A 19,127-nucleotide genomic window follows, 5' to 3' on the forward strand; every position below is an offset into this window, starting at 1 on the left:
AATCACAACATCATGGCTGCGTGGGAGAAGGATCCGGGTACTGAAATGGCCAGTCTGCAGTCCAGATCTTTCACCTATAGAGAACATTTGGCGCATCATAAAGAGGAAGGTGCAACAAAGAAGGCCCAAGACGATTGAACCGTTAGAGGCCTGTATTAGACAAGGATTTTATTTTATCTTATTGCATGCTATTCCTTTTTATTCAAGCTTGCTTATGTTAACATCTATTATACTATACTGCTGTACACCTTATATGCAGATAGAAATATGGCATCTGGTCCCTATGTCTTATTGACCTTTCTATCTATTCAGCTTTATAGCCACATACATCCGATATCGAGACCAAGTATGCATACTGCTGTCAGCAATTGTGATTTACTTCTTCTGTTTTCCGTATCATCTGCTGGTCACTTGATACGATGTATGCATCTCCCTCGTAGACAGCGCACCATACATATGATTTCCCGTTGTGTGCTCCTCCTTGATGATAACTAGGAATAGATCATGTGACCTCCGTCACCTGATCAGGGACAGATCACGTGATCGCACTATGGTGCTATTCTGGACACGTCCCACCATACGTCAGAGAGAGATCACGTGAGGCATGGCATTTTGACGGTAACACCGCCCATAATATTTAACAATTGGCTGATTACTAATTGGATGGGAGTTACTGTATCCTAGTGACCCCTCACGCTTTCACGCCCCCTACTCCTCCCCTCTCCCGCTCCTTGTGGCTCACACACATCACGCTCAAACAGAGTGCATAAAAGAAACAATGTTAAAAGATAAGTTTGCATGTAATAGTTTTATTGTCCTGATGAAGGGGGCTGTCCGCCCCTGAAATGCGTCGACTTTTGGAATAAAAAATTTCCTTTATTGGTAAGACTGGAGTACGGAGTCCTTTTCTGCATCAGCGCCACCTTGAATGGTCTGAATTCTTCCTTCACCGCATTCTTCTTCATCCCATTAACAGTGACTCACGGCAAAGGGTACAGACCAGGGCAGCAGACGCAGACTTTCCCGTAAGCTGGACGGGTAAAATCCAGTGAGGCGATTCAAGGCGTTGTGACCCATCACAACCCCATTTGGTAAGCAAAATCAGCGCATTTGTATTACCATTAATTGTAAGGTTCTACACATGAGGCACTGCCTCCTCTCTGTTCTTTCTTTTTTTATATACTATACAGCTCTGCTACATCTGTCCTCCCCAGTCCCCACTAGCACTGTGGCAGAACAGCTTCATATACAGCTCTGCTACATCTGTCTTCATCTCCACTACCAGCACTGTGGCTGAACAGCTTCCAATACAGCTCTGCTTCATCTATTTTTCTCTCCCATTAGCACTGTGACTGAACAGTTTCCTATACAGCTCTGCTACATCTGTCTTCTTCTCCACTACCAGCACTGTGGCTGAACAGCTTCCAATACAGCACTGCTACATCTGTATTCCTCTCCACTGACAGCACTGTATTTGAATCACTTCATATATAGCTCTGCTACATGTGTATTCCCCAGTCCCCTCTAGCACTGTAGCTGACCAGTTTCCTATACATCTCTGATACATCTGTCTTCCCCTCCCCCACTAGCACTGTGGCTGACCAGCTTCATATACAGCTCTGCTACAGCTGTCTTCCCGTCCCCTCCCCCACTAGCACTGTGGCTGACCAGCCTTATATACAGCTCTGCTACATCTGTCTTCCCCTCCCCCATTAGCACTGTGGCTGAACAGCTTTCAATACAGCTCTGCTACATCTATCTTCCCCAGTCCCATCAAGCACTGTGGCTGACCAGCTTCATATACAGCTCGGCTACATCTGTCTATTTACCTCCCCCATCAGCACTGTGACTGAACAGTTTCCTATACAGCTCTGCTACATCTGTCTTCCCCAGTCCCCTCTAGCACTGTGGCTGACCAGCTTCATATATAGCTCTGCTAGATCTTTCTTCTTCTCCACTACCACAACTGTGGCTGAACAGCTTCCAATACAGCTCTGCTACATCTGTCTATTTCCCTCTCCCACCAGCACTGTGACTGAACAGTTTCCTATACAGCTCTGCTACATCTGTCTTCTCCAGTCTCCTCCAGCACTGTGGCTGACCAGCTTCATATACAGTTCTGCTACCTCTGTCTATTTTTCTCTCCCACCAGCACTGTGACTGAACAGTTTCCAATACAGCTCCGCTACATATCTTCCTCTCCACTGACAGCACTGTGTTTTACTACAAGAAAATTTAGACTAGAACCTTCAGAATCACAGGTACATATCCATGAAGCAAACATGATTATAAAAAAGAAAATGGCTGCACACCGTTATATATACAAACAATAGAGCTAAGAAATGGGGGTCATTCTAAATAAGTGGTATCATACCTACTATAAATTAGTCAACGGAATCTCTCATTTCTGACCAAAAGTGTGTCGGGCCCATCTACCGGGCGTCAATGTGGCTTCCACAGATGGGTCCCTAGCACTAGTATACTGCCTCTCTTTGGACTTACCTAAGTCTACAATATTCAGGGCAGTGTAGGAACCAACTACATACGTACTCTGTTCAGAAGTCCCAGGTAGATGGGCGTGTTCAATCTAAAAGAGGCGCTACCCTCAATTAATTCTAAATAGCCACCTTGACGCCTGGTAGATGGGCCCGACACACGTTTGATCAAATATGTGCGCTAAGAGCTTCCATTTATAGTAGGCATTATACCACTTATTTAGAATGACCCCCATTTCTTAGCTCTATTGTTTGTATGTATAATGGTGTGCAGCCTTTTTCTTTTTTCTAATCATGTTTGCTTCATGGATATGCACCTGTGATTCTAAAAGTTCTAGTCTAAATTTTCTTGTAGTATTAATTGAGGGTAGCGCCTCTTTTAGACTGAACATGCCCATCTACCTGGGACTTCTGAGCAGAGTACTTATGTAGCTGGTTCCTACACTGCCCTGAATATTGTAGGTAAGTCCAAAGAGAGGCAGTATACTAGTGTTAGGGACCCATCTGTGGAAGCCACCTTGACGCCTGGTAGATGGGCCCGACACACGTTTGGTCAAATATGTGCACTAAGTGCTTCCATTGACTCATTTATAGTAGATATTATACCACTTATTTAGAATGATAAATTAGCGTGGATTTATTCATATTATTTAGAATGGCCCCCATTTCTTAGCTATATTGTTTGTATGTATAATGGTGTGCAGACATTTTCTTTTTTATAAGCACTGTGTTTTAATCACTTCATATACAGCTCTGCTACATCTGTCTTCCCCAGTCTCCTCCAGCACTGTGGCTGACCAGCTTCTTATACAGATCTGCTACATCTGTCTATTTCCCTCTCCCACTAGCACTGTGACTGAACAATTTCCAATACAGCTATGCTACATGTCTTCCTCTCCACTGACAGCACTGTGTTTTAATCACTTCATATACAGCTCTACTACATCTGTCTTCCCCAGTCCCCTCTAGCACTGTGGCTGACCAGCTTCTTATACAGATCTGCTACATCTGTCTTCCCCAGTCCCCTCTAGCACTGTGAACGAACAGCTTCCTATACAGCTCTGCTACATCTGTCTATTCCCCCACCAGCTCTATGGCTTTGTAGCTATAGCTCCAAATACTGCACTGCTGTATGTGGTAGCAGAAACATACTAACTCGTAGTAGTAAAGTAAGGTGTTACATCACAATACACAGTTACTGCTGCATTTTCATACAGCAGAGCTGGGTATGTCGGTGTAGCACCTTACTTTATTTATTGGAGTGTTGGTGTGTGTTTAAATCTACTAGATACTGCAGGGCAGTATATGCTGCTATAGCTGGAGAGTCACAATGCTGGTGGGTGGGGGGAAAAGACAGATAAAGTAGTGCAGTGTATATTGCTGGTGGGGGAGGGGAAGACACATATGTAGTAGTGACATCCACACATCCACAGTGCTTGTAGGGGAGCGGGGGCTGAATTGTCCCCAGCGTCCCTGCATTCCATAGAATTGTCCCCAGCGTCCCTCCATTCCATAGAATTGTCCCCAGCGTCCCTGCATTCCATAGAATTGTCCCCAGCGTCCCTCCATTCCATAGTATAGTCCCCAGCGTCCCTCCATTCCATAGAATTGTCCCCAGCGTCCCTCCATTCCATAGAATTGTCCCCAGCGTCCCTCCATTCCATAGAATTGTCCCCAGCGTCCCTCCATTCCATAGAATTGTCCCCAGCGTCCCTCCATTCCATAGAATTGTCCCCAGCGTCCCTCCATTCCATAGAATTGTCCCCAGCGTCCCTCCATTCCATAGAATTGTCCCCAGCGTCCCTCCATTCCATAGAATTGTCCCCAGCGTCCCTCCATTCCATAGAATTGTCCCCAGCGTCCCTCCATTCCATAGAATTGTCCCCAGCGTCCCTCCATTCCATAGAATTGTCCCCAGCGTCCCTCCATTCCATAGAATTGTCCTCAGCGTCCCATTCCATAGAATTGTCCCCAGCGTCCCTCCATTCCATAGAATTGTCCCCAGCGTCCCATTCCATAATGTCCTCTTTCAGCGTCCCTGCACTAAATAGATAACCCCTTTGATGGTTATAATAAATAAAAATCGTTGGTGGATTAGTGGATGATGTTATCCTGCCACTTACATATGCTGTCTTCTAGCAGAGCACGTCCTCTGTACTGGCACTCGCTCTTATGGACACATCCTCCACCGCTCGCTTGGAAGGCTGCACTGCATACAGAGCATGCGCGGCTCTGTATCGGACGCGGCGGAGAAGAAACAAGTTGAGTGCATGCGCGGCTAGTGTGCACGTTCTTGTGTGAATGACCGGCCGCCTGGGTGAAAAGTAAGTGCGGTCTGCGCAAGCACGGCCCATAGATGCTGCCGTGGAGCGGTGGCCGTATCTTTGGGTTGCCACATGTAAACCATGGGGTAAGAGGGAAGGGAATTTATCAAAATGGCTGCATTTTAAATAATAGAAGCTAATTACAAAAATAATCTATGGCATTAGTGGAAACCTTTGAAATACGATCTTCCAGATGGGAATACCCCTTTCAGCCCTCCAATCTGACAAGTCCCCTAGGATCTCATTATACCTGGTGACAGCCTGCAGGATTTCAGTCAGTATTGGACTTGAGTCCACACCCTCTGTTACTTTACTTTGTGAAATATATGTGTGTCCTCCACCTCAGTATTTGAAGGACCTGGATTAGTAGGGCTCAAATATGTTTTAGTCCTTTTAGTGACTAATATTTGTAGAATAAGTTCAGTCTCAAATTTGAGACCCCCTGGATGACCCCTTTTTTCAGCTCCAGTGATCACTGTGGCCTCTTCCTAGGCCAGTGACATCACGGTCATCGGTTACATGACCTAGGTGCAGTTCAGTCCTGTTCAGAGGAATGGGGTTGAGCTTTGATACCAAGCACAGCCACTGGCGATGAGCGAATCGACTTTGAATGAAACATCCAAAGTCGATTTGCATAAAATTTTGTTCTAATACTGTATGGAGCAGGAGCACATATGACACATTTGCCATTGTTTGTCAAGGATTGGTGTGGCCATACCCTAAGGCCGGTTTTAAACGGCCATGTGTGGGCCATAAAACACAATCTTTGTGACGGACATATATCCCGGATCAACCACGGCTCTTCTGAGCTGAACTCACTATATCATAGTGATCTATGTTGTCGTGATTTCCAGCCATACCGTGCGTCTACTGTTCTGATTTGAGTAAGAGACACTGGACACATGATCAGGTTGGAACTCGCAGCATCTTAAATCACTATAATGCAATGAGTTTGCATATGAGCCGCAGTGGACCCAAGAAATGCAGCTGTCAGACAGGCCATGTTTCATGGACTGCACATGGCCACTTGCAGCCAGCCTAAAGCTTGGTCTTTGTTAGAGCCTGTGTTTTGGATGAGTCTGGCGACAGTATAATCTCATCTGTTGGATTATCATGCTTAGGAGAAGTCCAGATATACGACATCCATTGATTCGCCGCTGTCAAGTCTAGAACTTACCTCCTCATAGAAACTGATTTAAATTAGTTTGGCATGACCGATCAGCATGGCTTCATGAGGGATCGGTCATGCCAATCTAATTTATTCAGTTTCTATGAGGAGGTAAGTTCTAGACTTGACAGTGGTGAATCAATGGATGTCGTATATCTGAACTTCTCCAAAGCATTTGACACTGTACCACATAAAAGGTTAGTATATAAAATGAGAATGCTCGGACTGGGAGAAAATGTCTGTATGTGTGTAACTGGCTCAGTGATAGAAAACAGTGGGTGGTTATTAACGGTACACACTCAGATTGGGTCACTGTCACTAGTGGGGTACCTCAGGGGTCAGTACTGGGCCCTATTCTCTTCAATATATTTATCTACAGAGGGATCTGGATAGATTAGAGGCTTGGGCAGATAAGTGGCAGATGAGGTTTAACACTGACAAATGTAAAGTTGTGCACATGGGAAGGAATAATGCAAGTCACCAGTACATACTAAATGGTAAAACACTCGGTAAGGCTACTTTCACACTTGCGTTCAGAGCGGATCCGTCTGAGACGGATCCGCTCATATAATGCAGACGGTGGCTCCGTTCAGTACGGATCCGTCTGCATTATAATGTTAAAGTGTGAAAGTAGCCTCAGACGGATCCGTCCAGACTTTCAATGTAAAGTCAATGGGGGACGGATCCGTTTGAAGATTGAGCCATAGTGTGTCATCTTCAAATGGATCCGTCCCCATTGACTTACATTGTAAGTCTGGACGGATCCGCACGCCTCCGCACGGCCAGGCGGACACCCGAACGCTGCAAGCAGCGTTCAGGTGTCCGCCTTCTGAGCGGAGGCTGAAAGCTGCCAGACTGATGCATTCTGAGCGGATCCGCATCCACTCAGAATGCATTAGGGCAGTACGGATGCGTTCGGGTCCGCTTGTGAGCCCCTTCAAACGGAGCTCACAAGCGGACACCCGAACGCTAGTGTGAAAGTAGCATAACACTGACATGGAAAAGGACATAGGAATTTTAATAAACAGCAAACTAAGCTGCAAAAACAGTGTCAGGCAGCTGCTGCCAAGGTCAATAAGATAATGGGTTGCATCAAAAGGGGCATAGATGCCAGTGATAGGAACAAAGTCCAACCACTGTACAAATCATTAGTCAGGCCACACGTGGAGTATTGTGTACAGTTCTGGGCTCCTGTAAACAAGGCAGACATAGCAGAGCTGGAGAGGGTCCAGAGGAGGGCAACTACAGTACCCTGAAAGATTATCAAAATTAGGGTTATTCACTTTAGAAAAAAGACGACTGAGGGGAGATCTAATTACTATGTATAAATATATCAGGGGTCAGTACAGAGATCTATCCCATCATCTATTTATCCCCAGGACTGTAACTGTGACGAGGGGACATCCTTTGCATCTGGAGGAAAGAAGGTTTGTACACAAACATAGAAGAGGATTCTTTACGGTAAGAGCAGTGAGACTATGGAGCTCTCTGCCTGAGGAGGTGGTGATGGTGAGTACAATAAAGGAATTCAAGAGGGGCCTGGATGTATTTCTGGAGTGTAATAATATCACAGGCTATAGCTACTAGAGAGGGGTCGTTGATCCAGGGAGTTATTCTGATTGCCGGATTGGAGTCTGGAAGGAAATTTTTATTCCCCTAAAGTGAGGAAAATTGGCTTCTACCTCACAGGTTTTTTTTGCCTTCCTCTGGATCAACTTGCAGGATGACAGGCCGAACTGGATGGACAAATGTCTTTTTTCGGCCTTATGTACTATGTTACTATGTTACCCTTGGGTGTGCATTCTAAGGGCGCTGGCACACAGTGCAGTTCTGACATGCAGTCAGGATGCAGTTTTCAATTTAGCCAGTTTAGCAGCTTCGTTAAACCCTGGTGTTCTGCATAGTGGAAATGATTTAATGAATAAATTTCAGCCAGCTACAATAAAAAACTGCATCCTGAATGCATGTCGGAACTGCACTGCGTGCCAGCACCCTTATGGCTCACGCACATGGCCGCTCTGTGTTTTGCAGTCCACAAATTGCAGATCGCAAAACACGGATACAGGTCACCCATAATAGTAATGCCTATTCTTGTCTGCAAAACTGACAAGAATAGGACACGTTCTATTTTTTTGCAGCCCCACAGAACAGAGTGCTGTCCACATCTTTTGCGGCCCTGTTGAAGTGAATGGGTCCGCATTCGAGACGCAAAAAATGCGGCTTATAAGCAGAATCAAACAATATTCATGTGCATGAGCCCTTAGGCCTCCTGCACACGACCGTTGTGTGCACCCGTGGCCGTTGTCCCGTTTAACGTGTTTTTCTGCGGTCCCATTGGCTTTCAATGGGTCAGTGGAAAAATCGTAAAATGCACCGTTTGGCAGCCGCATCAGTGATCCGTGTTTTCTGGCCGTGAAAATAAATATGACCAAGTCAATGGGTCCGTGAAAAATCACGGATGCACACAAGATTGTCATCCGCGTCCGTGATCCGTGTACGTTTTTTCCTATCATTTCAATGGCAAACTTGACTTCGATTTTTTTTTTTCATTTTTCATGTCCGTGAATCCTCCAAAAATCACAGAAGACCCACGGAAGAAAAAACGGGCACGGATCACGGTACAACAGAACCACGTTTTGCGGGTTGTTAAAAAAATACTGTCGTGTGCAGGAGCCATTAGGCTGGTGTCACTTTTTTTTGTGGCTTTTTCGCTGAATGAAGTCTTAGGAAGCTGCTACACTACATTTTTATTCTTGACTTATTTTTTTTTTAAGTGTCTTATTCCTGTAGAAAAGTTCTAGGCAGATGCCGCTCAGCTTTACACAAGCTGCTGTTTGGATGAATTCACAGGTGGCGTAAAAAAGTCATAAATTATGGAGTATGCCATATTTGCGCCATAATTTAAGATATTTAGAGGTTCTCACCACTTTTCAAAAGTAGCAATAAAAGGAGACCGGGCGGGCTGGATTTACTATCGCTTACACCAGAAAATGGCGTAAGTTACAGCTCAAGTTTGCACCAGATCCTAGCTGGCATAGACTTGAGTTTCTGGTGCCCAGAGAGGCAGAGATGCGCCTAATTTATTAAGAGGCATCCTACTTAGGTGCATCTCACTCCAAGGTAGGGAGATTAAAGGGATTCTGTCACCAGATTTAACCCTATCAAGCTAGCTGACATTAACGATGTGCTAATGTCAGCTAAACCTAACTAGCCTATTCCTGCTTTTATCTATGCCCCTGTTACGCCAGAAATCTAACTTTTATAATATGCCAATTAGCCTCTAGGAGCAGGGGGTGGGGGTGTTCCTGCTCCTGGAGGGTCAGTTCTCCCACCTTTGTCGCCTCCTTCCAAGTCCTGATTGACATGGCCAGGCAGCGCTCGCATCTGTCTGCCAGCCCTGTGCTCTGGTGAAATCTCGCCCCCTTCAGCATTCGGTGCAGGCACGGTGAGGGAAAGACGCTCGCAGGCTGCCAGCTTCCTCTCCGCACCTGCGCCAAATACTGAATGTAGACTTCAACAGAGCACAGGGCTGGCAGACAGATGTCAGCTCTGCCTGCCCCATCAATCAGGACTTGGGAGAGGCGACAAAGGTGGGAGAACGGAGCCTCTTGGAGCAGAACCAATGCACCCCCCCCCCCCCCCGCTCCTAGAGGCTAATTGGCATATTATAAGTTAGATTTCTGGCGTAACAGTAGGAATAGGCTAGTTAGGTTTAGCTGACATTAGAACATCTCAGCTAGCTTAATAGGGTAAAATCTTTAAAACTGGGGGGCGGAGCCTGACCGCGAACTGGATGGCAGCATGAGAAAGAGCTCTCCTGCCACGTACTCTCACAAAGCATCGTAATACCCCTTAAATCACCTAAAAATATGGGCAAAATAGATCGCTATCAACCCAGAGACGGCGAAGGTGCTGCTAAGCTGAAGATCAACCAAGCGGTGGTTACAAAACTCTTTACCAAAATGCACACACATTCTCCCGCTTCTCAGACCAAGATTGCGCCGGAGCTTACCCCTCACCGTGAATCAGAAGATGAACACCGCTCCAGCAGCGATGAGGAACAAGCTCTAGATGAAACGCTCACCACGGCAGTGCTAAAGAAAGCTCTATCCCAGGCACTGAAATCAGTAAGAGCTGACTTAGCTGACATAAACACTGACTTTTATGCTCTCGGGTTCCGAACGGAGACCTTAGAGACGACATGTTTAGAACTAGTCTCCCATGCCTCAGCACTGGCAGCCAGAACAGAGCAGTTAGAGGCGCACGTGAATACTGCCTTCACATTAATAGAAGACCAGGAAAATAGAAGCAGACGTAAAAACTTTCGCTTCAAGGGGATCCCTGAGTCCTGGGCGGGGGACGCTCTTCCTAAAGTGGAGCAGGAGATATTTACCGATCTGCTGGGATCAGAACGCGCCATGACAGTAGTGATTGAGCGCATACATAGGGCTCTACGCCCGAAACCAAAACTGAATGAGCCGCCCCGGGATGTTAGTATGTGGGCTGCTTTCATATGTGGACACAGCCACGATCCTCCGTTCGGCCAGGGAAAAGAGCCCCATCTGTTATGCAGGAGAAGAAGTCTCCTTATATCAGGACATTGCACCTTCAACACTCCAGAAACTACTTCTGCTACAGCCATTGCTGGACAAGTTGAGAGCGAAAGGTCTTCAATATGCCTGGCTCTTTCCTTTTGGAATTTCTGTGATGAAAAACGGCAGGTGCATTGTCATAAAAACCCTGTCAGACCTTGAAGCTGCATGGTCTATCTTGGAAATAGAACCCGTAGAAATATCATCCTAGTCCCCAGTCATGGATTTGGTACATTTACCACCCTTACCACGCCTAGAGGACTGGCACACCACTACTCGCCTGAAGCCTCAAAGAACCAAGAGGCCCGAAGCCTCAAAGAACCAAGAGACCCTCAGCTACGGCCAATTCGCCACACCGCTGATTCCCAGGTCTTATTCTTCACAACTCTTTATAATCCTTACTGTTGACAGCACATCTAATTCCGGAATCCATCAGTTTATCACCTGATCATTTGTTCAAGATGGAACTCCTGTGGTACCTGAAAGTCGTCTTGTGCATCCAGGTTCAACGGTAACCCCATAAAAGTCACCAGGGACTGATCCTCGCTCATCTCCATTAACTCCCCTTCCCATCCCCCCCGCCGCCATCTGCTTAACAGTTGACTTTGCTCTGCATGGACTTTCCTTACACTCAGGATCTGACACCAACTTAAGACTACCTCCCTTATAGGTCAAATAACAGTCGATTGCTCCTGCATCTGTGTCCCCCCCCATCCCATACCTACCCAGGTCTTCAGCATCTGCCTGCTGATTCCCTCTGGATTCCCTCCGGAGTATATCACACAAGGCTTCAGCAGTTCGGACTCTGAATTGGAACACATGTGGACGCAGATGAACCGACTTATCTCTGTTTTAGAAACACTTCTATTGCCTGCATAGACAAATGGATATGCTTTAGTTGGTAATGATGCTCTGTCACTTCCTCCACTCCATACTCTATCGCCTTTGGAATTGGTATACTGTTATAGTGATACACAACCCACTGTCTGATATTGTGGATACCTACTGTAGCAGGATGTGCCTGCTGTTATTACTGGAGAGAAGGGAAAAGCACCATGAAGATGAATCTTCTCCCTCTTATTACTAGATGATCTCTTTCCACCTTCCCCCCTCAACCCACCTTTCTTACCTTTAATCCTTCCCCTACTTTACATTGAGTTCCCCTCCACTAGTCGTCACTTTATTATATAGTCTACTAGCACTATGGACCACTATGCTTGGGTATAGATGGCCTCCTGGCATCTAGTGAGTTTGACAAGAGACACATGCCGGATCTCCATCGGGCCCACTTGTATAGTTGCCCATACCCTCCCCCCCCCTTTCTGGCTTATTGCTGTTTATGTAGCATGTGCTGCCTTATATTTGCGATTTTCTCTGTTATATATGATGCTATGTGTTTGTACACCACAGGTCAAGACCCAACTCTGGATTTGAGGATTATCCTCTCCCCCCCATTGCTCACTTGCTCACCCTCTTCAATAGTCTCACAACACACTCTCTTTTACTCCCCAACCTATCCCTTCCCACCTCAGCTACCTACTCTCTCTCTCTTTCCTTGTCCCCCTTCCTTCTCTCCACCCTACCAACCACTGAGGTCGTCTCAGTCCTTTCTCTTCCCTTTCTCGTCTCTCTACCTCTAGTCCCTCCCTCCTCCAACACTATAGTTCTTTTTCCCTCTATCCTTCAAAACCTTACTTGCTTCCCTGCTCCACTACACACCTCAGGTGAAAAGAGACTTCACGAATATGGGTGAGATTGGATGCGCTACTTTTAATGTACGTGGAATAAATACCCCCAACAAGAGATACCATATACTAGACATCCTCAGGAAACTTAAGGCATCCATTATCTTCTTAAAGTAGACCCATTTTAAACAAAACAAAATACCCAAACTAGCCACTAGACACTTTGCCAACTGGTACCATTCATGCCACACTACCTCGGCATCTAAAGGGGTATCCATTGCTATTCACCGTTCTTTGCCACTTAAAGTTCTACAATAATATGCAGACTTAGAGGGCAGAATGTTATTCTTGAGAGCTCAAATCGATACTACTAAACTTACTCTAGCAGACATATATGATATATGCCCCTAACCATGCACATTTCTTGGCTACTGGATGCCTTGGATAAGCTCAAGCTATTTGCGGATGGACCGGTTATACTGGGAGGTGACTTAAATGTCACTTTGGACCCTTTATTGGACTCCTCAACATCTAAATCAAATACCTCTCATCGTGCCTTAGCCAAACTACGATCTAAACTTTCCGATCTTTCTCTTACAGATGCCTGGAGACTCCAGAATGCCTCCATTCGGGACTATTCTTATTTTTCCGCATAACTCACACCAAAGACTGGATTATCTACTGATCCACAAATCTCTACTACTACATCTCACGGCCACAGGTATTTATATTATCTCTATCTCGGATCACACTCCGGTCCACCTTTCTCTTACCCTGTCCGATGCTCCTCTTACAATGTGGAGGTGGCGCCTCAATGAGCAAATTCTCGAAAACACCAAAGCCTTTTCCGACATACAAACACAATTATCTTCCTTCTTTGAGTTGAATAAAAATTCTGGCCCTTCCAGCCTAATGATCTGGGAATCACATAAAGCCTTTGTCAGAGGCTTATTCATTTCTTGGGGGTCTAAATTAAAAAAGGACAGGCAAAGAGAGATAGATACAATCCTATCACAGATAGCACTCTTAGAGAGAGAGCATAAATGCTCTAGACTGACAGAAATGCAGTTGGAACTGCGATCCTTACGGGAAAAACTCACTCACATGCAGAATAAGTCAGCTTAAGCTTATCTTCACTTCAGACATAAGCTTTACACCCATGGGAACAAAGGAGGGAAGCTTATGTCTTCTCTAATTAAGAAAGAGCAAATCAGAGACCATACAGGCTTGGTCACTTCCTCTCTGCCAGAAATGGCGGCAGCCTTCCATAAATACTACTCGGCTCTATACAACATTAACGAAACACCTACCGCACTGGGAAATAACTCTGAACAAACGCTGATTGATGAATTTCTGAAAGACATATCTTTACCATAGTTAGATCAGGCCATGATAAATGCCCTTCTTTCCCCTGTCACACCTGAGGAAGTAAGCTTGGTCCTTTCCTTCTTTCCCCCAGGGAGGAGCCCAGGTCCGGACGGCCTCCCCTTGCTTTACTATAAAAAATTCCAAGATGTGCTCTTGCCCCATCTCACTGAACTTTGCTCCTCTTTGTTTAAAGGTGATTCTCTCCCTAGACAAACACAGGAGGCCCACATTACCGTTATCGCAAAGGAGGGGCAAAATCCAGAAGAGTGCAGAAGCTATTGACCCATTTCGTTCATCAATTTAGACCTTAAAATATGGGCTAAGCTTCTGTCCCTACGCATAAAGAGACTTCTACCCCACTTAATAGGTGAAGAGCAGTCTGGGTTTGTTCCGGGAAGGGAGGGAAGGACCAAAACGACCAAACTACTGACAGCAATCCAGCAATCCATCAAGCCCACGCTGAGGGCAAATCACTGGCTCTTCTCAGAGTTGACGTCGAGAAGGCCTTGATAGTCAGCTGGCTATTCATGCATTCTGTACTTCTGAAGTTTGGATTCCCAGTTGCTTTTATAAAAGCCATTTTCTCGCTCTATTCTCAACCATCAGCCTCCATTCTAGTAAATGACTATATATTGCCAGTGCCACCCTTTTGTGATTACTAATGGAACCAGGCAGGGCTGCCCGCTCTCCCCCACCCTTTTTGTACTTGTTATGGAGGCCTTGCTACAGCAAGTAAGACAGCATTCAGACATAAAGGGATTTCCCACGCCTAATGGTGAGTTGAAAGTGCTAGCTTTTGCTGATGACCTCCTATTTGCTGCCTGATCCAACAGTTGGGCTTCCCTACCTAGTTAAATTATTCAAACAATTTGGGGAGGTCTCGAAATTCAAAGTAAACATTATGAAATCAGAAATCCTGAATATATCCCTCCCCAACCAGCGTTACCCGACACTCAAGGAAGCCTCTCCTTTTGTGTGGGCCCCCACTTCTCTCAAATATTTGGGAGTCCAAATCCCTACTTTCATATCCAAGGTGTATGACACAAACATTCGCCCCCTTCTTACTGAGATTCAAAAATATCTTGCGAATTATTATTCCTCAGATTTTATGGATCGGTAGGAAAAATGTTATACAAACATATGTCCTTCCTAAGGTTTTATATAAACTTCAGATGTTGCCGATAGCTTTACCGCAAACCTTCTTTACCACGCTACGCTCCCTCTTCTCGCGCTATCTCTGGAAGCAGAAACGCCCTCGTATAGCACACAAGCTCTTAACCAGACCAACCAGGAAGGGATGCATTGGCCTGCTGGATGTCCAAACAATATATAGAGCAATACAGCTGAGAAGATGGATCAACCTAACTACTCTCTCTGGTTCGCAGATTGCCCATCATTGGGCCGCAAAGGCTTACAATGGAGACTTAAAGAGGACCTTTCACCAATTATGACAATGTGAACTAACTATACAGACATGGAGAGTGCGCGCCCGGGGATCTCACTGCACTTACTATTATCCCTGGGCGCCGCTCCGTTCTCCCGCTATGCCCTCCGGTATCTTCGGTCACAAAGTTATGGTAGACGGAGTCTGCCCTTGTTCTGCTGTAGCACTGGCCAATCGCAGCGCAGAGCTCACAGCCTGGGAGGTTATTTTCTCCCAGGCTGTGAGCTCTGCAATGCGATTGGCCAGCGCTACAGCAGAACAAGGGCAGACTCCGCCTATCATAACTTAGTGACTGAAATCTCCGCTTACTATAACTTAGTGAGCGAAGATACCGGAGGGCATAGCGGGAGAACGGAGCGGCGCCCAGGGATAATAGTAAGCGCAGTGAGATCCCTGGGCGCCGCTCTCCATGTCTGTATAGTTAGTTCACATGGTCATAATCGGTGAAAGGTCCTCTTTAATACGAGACATGTGGCTACCCTCCAAAGCACATAATACATATAAGTCTACAGACACTAACTTGCTCTTCAAAGGGGCTTCTAGCACCTGGACACTGCTCTCTCCCTTCCTCTCTCCTACTCTTTCTCCACTACTTCCTTCCAGCCTGTGGTCGTGGGTAAGGACTCCCCGACCTTCAAACCTATGTGGGATCAACTTGCTCACATTTCAGTCTTAAATATGTTCCCAATGGAGAGATTCCTCGCCAAGCTGACCTGAGACAATTGCTCCCAAACTTTTTGCTCACGTTTCTACATGTATCCCACTTTACTAGCTGCTGTAAAGATTTCCTCCGGGCCCATTATCCCTTCAGAGATTTAACTGATTTTTAATCTGACCTATCATCACCAGTCTTTAAATTAAAAAAACTGTCTAACTTACTAAACGTCTGTAGGAACGGGAACCACTTGAATAGCCCAGGATACATTGCCTCTTGGGAGAAAGAACTGGGTCTCTCTCTCAATTAGACAGAAATAACCCATATTCTTCAAAACTCCCATGGATATTCAAAGTGTGTTCGCCTAGAAGAGTCTCACTACAAGATCATCTCGAGGTGGTACAAAACTCCTGAATTCCTTCACGCACATCGGCTTTCCTCCACTAACCTCTGTTGGAGATGTAATTCATAAGTTGGCACACATACTCACATATGGTGGGAATGCCCGGACATACGCCCCTTTTGGTCTAGAGTAGAGTGCATAATAAAAGAAATTATGGGGACAACGCTGACACTAACCCCCTCCTTGGTGTTGCTGGGCTGCCCTACACCGGAATACCAGCCATCCGCCTCATCCTTAATCACTCATTACCTAGCCGCAGCCAAATCTTTAATCCCTTTGAAGTGGCTGTAGCAGAATGGATCGGAAAATTGCATCAAATATGCAGATTTGAGGAGATGTCTAGCAGATCTAATTGCTCACACCACAGGTTTCTCACAGTGTGGGCTACATGGATAAGCTCAGCATACTGTACATCATTGCTGACCAACCTCAATTAGTTGAAACAATATCCAATCCACAACAGTATTTGGGGCCTCATACCTGACTTTCCACTTTTATCTCTTCACGTCCGTCCCTCTCCTTTCCTTCCCTTTTCCGTTTTCCCCTCGTCCGGTTCCCCTGCCTCTTATTATACTTTGGTGTTCATGTTTTTTGGTATTAATTTACCATGAGTTTCTTACTTGAGTTGTATTATGCTCTGGAACTACGTACATTTGTACCGGTCTAAAGGTGTACCGGATGTTGACTATGCCAATAATCGCCAATTTCTGTTCAGCAGGTCGTGATGGAATTTCAACACACCCCAATACACATAATCTGGGGGTACCCTCAATCTGTGTCTCAAACACTTTTCATAGGATAGCTACCACTCTCTCCCAGTACCTCCTTAGCCTAGGGAAGTTCCACATGAGATGAATCATTGGGTGCACCACACCTGGGACATAGGTCTTCTAATCGGTATCCCAATTATCCCAGAAGGGCCGGAGTTCTATAAACTCTATGCAGCAACAATAGCTGCGCCATTCTATGCGTTTCACTCACCGCTACCTCAGTAAACCCTCTTAACACTGTGTGCCACTGTTCTTCCGATAAGTCATTTATATCTGTCCACCACTTGTCAAACAATCGGAGAGGCTGCTTTTTAATTTGTGCTTCCATAAGACTGTTATAGTGTAGCGATATGATACCGCTAGTGGAACCTTTTGAGCCTGCCAGATCTATGATCAGATGTCTGGAGGCTAACTTAATCTCATTCACCCTTCCCTGGGAATTGATAGCATGTCGAAGTTGCAAGTACAAGTAAAATTGGCAGTGTGGAAGTTGGAACTCTCGTTGTAATTGAGCATACTCTTTCAGAGTATCTCCATCATAGAGTTGGTATAAGTGCGTAAGCCCATAGCACCCCCAAATCCGGACATTAGATACTTTATGCAATTCTACATACATGAGATTGGGCAAATCAGTGTAAATTTAGTGTAACCCTGAATCCCTGCCACCGTCCTCGCTTTCCACCATACCTTATGGATTGTTCGAAGTATCAGGAATTCATCCCCTTTTGTATCCAGTGACCCATCCTCTAGTGCTGTTATCAAGTTTTTACCCCCTACCAGCATTCGCGTGATCAGTCCTGCCTTATCAAGGTCATCCCCCAACCCCTCAGATGCTGAAGTTGGGCAGCCAGAAAATAAATCCACGGACCTGGAACCCCAAGTCCCCCCTCCGTTTTTGGTCTGCAAAGCGTAGCAAACTTTATACGTGGAACCCCCTTCTTCCAGATTAGATCTCTAAATATGGCATTAACCGTGACAAAAAACCGAGCAGGAATCAATATAGGTCCATTATGCAGCAAGTATAAGAGCTGAGGCATTAAGATAATTTTTAGCAGATTAACCCTTCCAATTACTGAAAGCGGTAATTTTGTCCAACTCTGTACCTTCTGTCGAAACCTCCGCAACAATGGGGTTAAATTCAGTTTTTCATAGTCCCCGTCATTAGTTGTGACATGAACTCCTAAATATTTAAAAGACGTGACTAACTGTAAACCCTCTGTCGAGAGATGACTATTCCCACTGTCCTCAGAGAACAACAACAACACAGACTTGGACTAGTTAATGGACAGTCCCGACAGGTTACTAAATCCATTTATGATATTCATGGTTGCCGGAAGAGAAGAACTCCACTCATCCAGAAATGGCAGCATGTTATCAGCGTAAAGAGCCACTTTTTCGGTAAGCCCCTCATAGCTAAATCCCTTGACTGTCTGTGCTTCGCTGAGTGCCGTGGCCAGAGGCTCAATTGCTACTGCAAAGAGCAGGGGAGATAGAGGCAACACCCTGTCTAGTTCCTCTATGCAGATGAAAAGACCGCGAGAGAGTTCCATTCACCCTAACTTTGGCTGTGGGAGAAGTATATAAAAGTTGAATCCATTGAATAAAGGTTGTCCCAAAGCCCATTTTCTTGAGCACAGCCCACAGGTACCTCCACTCCACGCTATCAAACGCTTTGGCCGCATCAAGAGATGCGACCGCCGCATTTAACGCACGAGACCCAACCAACTTGTATATTTAGGAAGAGCTGCCTAATATTAACCGCAGTCGACCTATTAGGCATGACTCCTGCCTGATCTGTGTGCACAAGCGTCGTTATCACTGCATTTAGTCTATTAGCTAGCACTTTTGCTAGTAGCTTCACATCTACTGGAAGTAGGGAAATAGGGCGATATGAGTCTGCCAACAAAGGATCTTTATCCTGTTTGGGAATAACGACTATAATCGCCTCATTCATACTTAGTGGCAGTCCACGTTGTAGTTGCGCCGCCTTGAACACTTCTCATAACTGGGGGAGTAAGATCGAGGCAAATTTCTTATATACTTCCACCGGCAATCCATTACTCCCAGGGGCCTTATTATTAGCCATGTCACCCAGAGCCGACTCTAATTCTGTTATCGTTATAGGACCATCTAAAATCGCCGCCTGCTCAACATTCAGTTTGGGGAGCTGAATTCCATTTAGGAATTCCGCAATCTCCAAATCTCCCGCTGTTATTTTGGACT

The sequence above is a fragment of the Bufo gargarizans genome, chromosome 6 (genome assembly GCF_014858855.1).
Source record: "Bufo gargarizans isolate SCDJY-AF-19 chromosome 6, ASM1485885v1, whole genome shotgun sequence".
Lineage (NCBI taxonomy): Eukaryota > Metazoa > Chordata > Amphibia > Anura > Bufonidae > Bufo > Bufo gargarizans.